Below are 6,705 nucleotides of genomic sequence, written 5' to 3'. Positions count from 1 at the left end.
TTCTCCGAGAATTATTCTTAATTAATTTAAATTGCAAGTGCTTGCTAATCAGTGTAATGACCCCTCTACTCCTGCTAGACCCCACACTCTGAAACTAATATCCAACCCCTCCACTACACAATTTTTTAGATTTCACAATCGACATTTGCTTTTCTTGCAAAAATATCACATCAGTTTTTAATATCTAATATTCATCAATATTTTACCAATATCTGCTGGTGACATGTTGTTAGCCTGTTGCTTTTTTGTCACGGTCACAGCCACAACTTTTTAGATTTCATCATTTTTGGCATCCAGAATGTTTCTCGTCCCGGCTGAGCACAAATATCTTTTGGTCAGAATCTTGAAAAGGAGAAATATAGAAGTGCACTATATTGAGCTCGTCCTTCACCTAACTAGTTTGCCGTAAGGTCACATGACACTCCCTGACATTATTAGGGCCCAAGCACCAACAGAGTTGCTAGCCAAAGGCACTATTGGAATTCAAATGTTTTGTCTTCTTCTTTCTATTATTAGTCGTCTATGCATTTGCGCGTTTGTCCTCTGTTATATTAACGAATGGAATTAAATTAAATGCTGTTGGAATAGCTTCCTTAAATGTAGTTATAGCACTGTCAGATATCTATCTGTCAGGTATCTAGTGTAGAAGATTTTATTTACTTTAGTATAGTCAGGTAGTAAGAATTCAAGAGTAATTATAGAATGGTTTGTTAATAAAGGATTCTGCGGAAATACTATTAAATCTTCTATTTTGATGCCATATGCCAGCACAAGGTTGAGGGTGGGATTTAAACAGTGAGTGGCCTTATGCACACTCTGACTAAAACCAATTGAATCTGGTAGTGAGTTGAAAGCAACACTAAGACTATCGTTGTCAAGTCCACATGGATATTAAAATCACCTTCAACAAGTACTTTGTCCAATTTAAGGACTACACATGATAAAAACTCTGATAATTCTGATAATTCAGAATATGGTCCTGGTGCTCGATAAATATAATTGGCTGTACTGTTTTCCATGATGGATGTTGAAGATTAAGAACAAGACTTTTAAACGAGTTATGATTTAATGTAGGTTTATGATTAATTAACAAGCTTGAATCAAAGATGGCTGCAACCCCCCTCGGCCTGATCCTCCAGGAATTTCAGTATTATTATGACTGGAAGCATACAATTTTGATTCCATGGTGAGGAGCCGTGCCTCAAACTAACTAAGCCTCGCCTCCAGGGCAGCAAATAAACTACATTTATTACATACACCGTCATCACTAAAGGCAGCAGAGGAATAGCTAAACATTTGACACAAAAAACAAGAGAGAGCAGGAGAGGAACAGGAATTAGCCACTGCTAATGGCTAAGCTGGAGTAGCTAACAGCGTTGTCTAACAATTGGGATCAGCGAGGGAGTTGCTGTAAGATAATGAAACCATAAGTGCTTGAGTATAACTGGTCAAAAGATTTAAGCAATAAAGTACTGTTGAGTAAGTTTTTGCTGGAGCAGAAAAGTAGAGTCTGTGACTTAAACAAATGCTTGTGCCTATGATTGATGCAGGATCTAAGCGAAGCTTAAACGCAACACATCTGCCGCAGCATGTCACTAGCAGAGCGCGTCCATAAACCTGAAGCTGCACAGCTTTTTAAGGCAGGAGTGGACACTAAGTGACGTCCTGTTTCATGTTTGTCAACTTTTCTAAATACACCTGAGAAGGTGGAGTTGAATTTGACCTCTGCTTACAAATAAGCCTCTTGGACACATAAAAGACATACTGTATTGAAATTAATATTTAATTTTTTAGCTTAGTTTAATTAATTTAACTGCTTCAGCATTGTTGGAATGGTTATTTGACTTTTTTTGTTGCTGAATGGTGGTCGTCTCGCTCTCCCCCAGTAACTGTAAGTGGAAAAACCACCTTTGCAACTTTTGGCCGGCGAGTCGCCACTCAGCATCAGGAAGTGTTGCATGATATCAGGTCTCACAATGTAACAAATTGCTTCACGGCGCTGCACACATACGCCCATTCAGGAACCAGCTAACAAGGTAGCAATGGAGTTTTTCAGTTTTTTACACTATTGACGTGGACCGAGCGAGTAGTCAGACACAAGTGAACATAGGAGCTGCCAAACATCTATTCCGAAGATGTAGGGGGAGCTCTACCGAGAAACCTGCACATAGTGAGAAAACAGCGAAGATATTGTCAAAACTCCATGGCGCCCCTTTAATGAACTCCTCCTACAGATTGTGATTGACTTTGATTGACTTCAAAATTGGTCAGTATAATAAAATGACATTGGCAAAGCTAAATCGAGAAGCTTTTCCATTTTTATCATAAGGTGTGGGTGTAGCAGGGCGGCAAATTCTGATGTTCCGTCACTAACATGAACTAGTTTGTACCTAGACTGTAGATTGTCCAAACTGCTCAGGCTTTGTAAAGGTCCTTGCCACGGCCTCTCCGTGACTCAGGCTTTTGTGTTTTCTTTTTTGCTGTTCTGTGTGTGGGAGTGTGTGGGCAGGTGTGGCTTTCTCCTGAGTACCTGGCTCTCCAGCGCAGGTAAATGTGATCTACTAATCAAGCTCCAGCACAAGTACTCCTGAGATCCAGGCAGCCAGCACCGGTTTGCTGTCAGTTACTCTCGTGGTTACTGATCTCGGCCAAACTTTCGAATGTTCCAATAAACTTTTTCGTGATTGAAGTTTTCCTTGTGTTAATGCTTTGTTGTCTCTCTGTACGCAGTCGTTGGAAGTCAAAGTCAACTATGCTACCAGCCACTCCACCGGCCCACACCGGGCCTGCCCCGTCTACCTCCACTCCACCTCCCACTTGGATCACCACTTACCTTGGTTGCAAGATTTCTCTTCAGTTGAGCTTTACATTAAAGCTACAATGTGTAACATTTATAATTGTTCATTGTCAAAATCTGTATTGCCCTTCCCAAACTTCTCCTTTTTTTATGAATATTGACCACCACCATCAATTTCAAGTATTCCTATTGGCTTGGCATTTTACATTTACGCTTGCATGAACTAGGTTAGATGCTCCAGAATCATGTGCCATCTTGAAATACAATTGGGACATACAGGGACATACAAGCTATACTGCTCCGCCTTTTGTGCCTTTCAGTTAGTGGCACTAACGGTGACAAATGCCACGGAGGGGAGAACAATTTTTTACTGCCGATAGATTTGAGATTGTTGAGGACATGTACCTGAGTTTTATAGAGAATTAAAACAACAATGCGACAAGCAACAAGACCAAAGTATAATATTGGAATGGCTTTTCCAAGATGGAAAGAGCAAGAATTTTACTAGGGACGCCAAAGTTACCTGCTTTCTTCTTTACAGGTAATTCTGCCTATTTGTGTAAATTACAAGTTTTATAGTTGGTACTTGCTTGGTTATGTATAGCATGGTTGTGCATAACCCTAGAACAACGTTTAACAACTTTTCTTGCGTCAATGATGAAAAAGGATTGTCTGTTCATGTTACAATCCTTGTAACATAAACAGAATCATATGTGTCGTGATTTCCCTGGCAGACAACTCACGTCATGTGCAGTTGTAACACAGACTAGCTAACAGCTAGAACAGCTGTGTGTAAACAATGGAGATCCTAAGAGCTAATTTCGGTTTCATTGACATTGTTTGTACATCTCAGACAAATACATTAAACACACAAACTTCTGTTGCTTCTCTCCTACGCTGTAAACATTGCCCTATGCATTGCCTTAATCTCGTTCAATAGACAGAATAACGACAGCAATGATACTTTACCAACTATAGCTTGCATATGTATGGGAACCTGATAGCTGATGTTAGCAATGAAATGGTACCAAAATAACATAAAACTATTATTACACTGGAAGGAACTCTCGCGGATGAAGTCTTTGCTAATTTTGGGTTTGGCCACCATAGGAGTTAGAGCGGGCTCGGAATGGGGTGGCTAGAAAAGGAAAGTCAGTTGGTTATCATATACAATTTCACCACTAGATGGGAGAAATTATCACACAATGTAGCTTTATAGACTTGTTACTACCTCAACCTTGGGTCCAGATATCACAAACACAACAGTCCTGGCCTGAATACATCTACATATCAATATTGAGTCATAATCATAGCGCCCCCTACTGGCACCAAGAAGTTCCAGTCGTTGCACTTTGACATCCTCTACCTAGCGACTTGACCAGATCCACCTCAAAAGTGTTCAGGAAAGCCTTAAGATCTTGATAATGCGTCAATTTAAAGATTATGATTTTTTGTCGAAGGCCGAACGCCATGGCGGCACAGTGAACTTCGATGTTACATCATAAAACAAAGTTGTTGTTGTAACTCAAACATACATCATCCAAATCAATCGGCTTGAGGCTGAGTCCCGCCTCTGGGAAGTCATAGAAAGATTGAAAGACGGACTTTGTTGGTTTTGGTCTTTAAAAAAAGAAAAAAAAGAATAAAGGAATGTATTAATTGTTTGCTTTAAAGTCCTTGTGAGTTTCTTCAGGCTGATAATACAGAGTCAAAATAATTCCAAAGATGTATGTATCTTCATATCATAATATAATTAATTAAAAAACCCACACAGATAACACACTCTATTTCTTTCTTCCCCACACCCACACACCCACACCTTTGTGACATCTGTTGATACGATCTGAACGTATCTTATAAATCAATCAGCCAGCTCTCTCTTTACAACATAGATGTTGTGCTAAAGATTAATTATTATCATTAAAAATGAATATTAATTCCCATCTTGCCATCAAGTCTAGATTAGGATAGATGATATCAGCCACCCCCACCAATATAACTTTATATTAACTGTTCCATCAAAATTTAGCTAAGGATAAGGTAAATTGATTTAATGATACGTAACTTTGTAAGAAGTCATTCTGTGATCCAAACTTTCTCTTAAACTGTGCTGTCTGTGGTGAGTTCTTCTGTTTTGGAAAGGCTAAATGAAAATCTGTATCCACTGCTATATTCAGGACAATGGGTCATGGAGCCAGTGCAGTAACATTGAAAATAAATTTGGCATTTAAACAAAACCGGAACTGAAAAAGGAAACATTGGCATTACTCAGCCTAACGCCAGCTAGCTGTAGCGTATTAGCTATTGTTAGCGCTTGTTTCTGCGAATTTCAGCCAGCATAACATCAGTTAAAAGTAATCTTTAACTAGTTGACAGGGCCGGCCCATGGTATGGGAAGTATGGGTAAATGACGAGGGTGCCATCCACCCATAGCCCAGACAAGAACATAACTACACACTTATATTAGGCCCTACTTTTGGGGTTGCCTGAAGGTGCAGCATCACTCCCGTGTACCAAAATAAAATGTGTTCTCCCACTCAAGCACTCGCAGCACCCCTCTAAAGCAGATAGTTTATCAACTAATACAGAAAAAAGGTTAGGACTCTGTCCAAACACTAATTGACATGGACTGTAGCCATGAACATTCAACATACTGTTCATAGCCATGAGGGCCGAGTCAAGGGCAGTGTGCCAGTCACATCCATTCTCTCGTTTGACCTTCTGGAAGAAATTAGTGAGCGTTTGATTATGTCTCTCCTGTAGTCTGTTGCTCCAGGGACTGTATCCTGCTGTTGTTTTTGTCTCAATGTTAAAGTTTTCAGCCATGTCTCTGATCGCTTCGTTGTTCAATTCTCCACCATTGTCACTATACAACCTCTGCCCCCCAGAGGCTGTATAGTGACAATGGTGGAGAATTGAACAACTCAATGGACACTAATCTAAGTGTAAATAAAGGAGTTGATCATTTCAGATGACTTCTTTTTTTTCACGTTTCCAGTGCTGAAACGTGTGAAGCAGACGAGGATGTGAAGACACTATAAACCTGATTAAAACCCACAACTCACCCACAATGTTTATTAAAATTTTCTCAGTATTTGGCAAAACACCGAAAGGAATACAATAACAATTCAGCCATTTGAGACCTTTACCTAGATGTACCTATATTTTCTTTGTGATCGAATTTGATTTATTATTTATTATATATTCAGAAATGAACAACAGATACAAACAATTACAAACAAAAGAAAAGCTGGGCGGGATGAAGACAACACAAACACGTACATAAACAGACACACACACATACAGACACAAGACAAGGGAGAAATCCCATGCGCAGGTTGAAGTCAAGGCTGTAGCACAAGGCTGCAGCCCAGATCTCAAGGAGTCAGCGATGTTATGCCAAGTGTCCAGGGTCTTTCCTGGCGCTCCATGGATGCGTGCCGTACAGAGTTCCATATAAACTACATCCAAGAAGGAACAGGGTCCGTACATAGAGAGAAAGGTCATGAGGGGGTTTCCAATGGGTTCCAATAATTTTCTTTGTAGCGGTAAGTCCAGCAAATACAGCATGCCTTTGAGTTCTAGAGTGCTGAAAGGCTGACAGTTTATTTAGAATCAAATCATTGAAAGTAACAGGGACAGTAATATTATTCAAGGCGGAAATTTTGGATGCAATGTTGTTCCAGAACTGACCAATGGGAGAGCACTCCCAGAACTTGTGAAGATATGTAACTTGTGCTCTTATTGGGCAGAAAGTGCATAAAGGGCTGTGAATTATATCCATGTGGCGCATTTTCACAAGGTTGAGATATGTCCTATGAATGAAATCGCAGTGAACCTGCTGATGGCCTGGATTGCGTGATACTTTTGGAATGTTAGACAATACGTCATGCCAGTCGAGATCGATA

At 40.0% G+C, this 6,705-nt stretch overlaps 1 protein-coding gene across 1 annotated transcript in view; it reads right to left on the bottom strand.

The window, feature by feature from the left end:
- The window catches only part of LOC116699139 (epidermal retinol dehydrogenase 2), a 97,159-nt gene that overhangs the window by 1,126 nt on the left and 89,328 nt on the right, over nt 1-6,705 (bottom strand). The gene's annotated exons all lie outside the window — the stretch shown is intronic.

The sequence above is a fragment of the Etheostoma spectabile genome, chromosome 12, assembly GCF_008692095.1.
Source record: "Etheostoma spectabile isolate EspeVRDwgs_2016 chromosome 12, UIUC_Espe_1.0, whole genome shotgun sequence".
NCBI classification, from domain to species: Eukaryota; Metazoa; Chordata; class Actinopteri; order Perciformes; family Percidae; genus Etheostoma; species Etheostoma spectabile.
The sequence above is the reverse complement of the archived record's forward strand: the minus strand, read 5'-3'. Positions and strand labels throughout refer to the sequence as shown.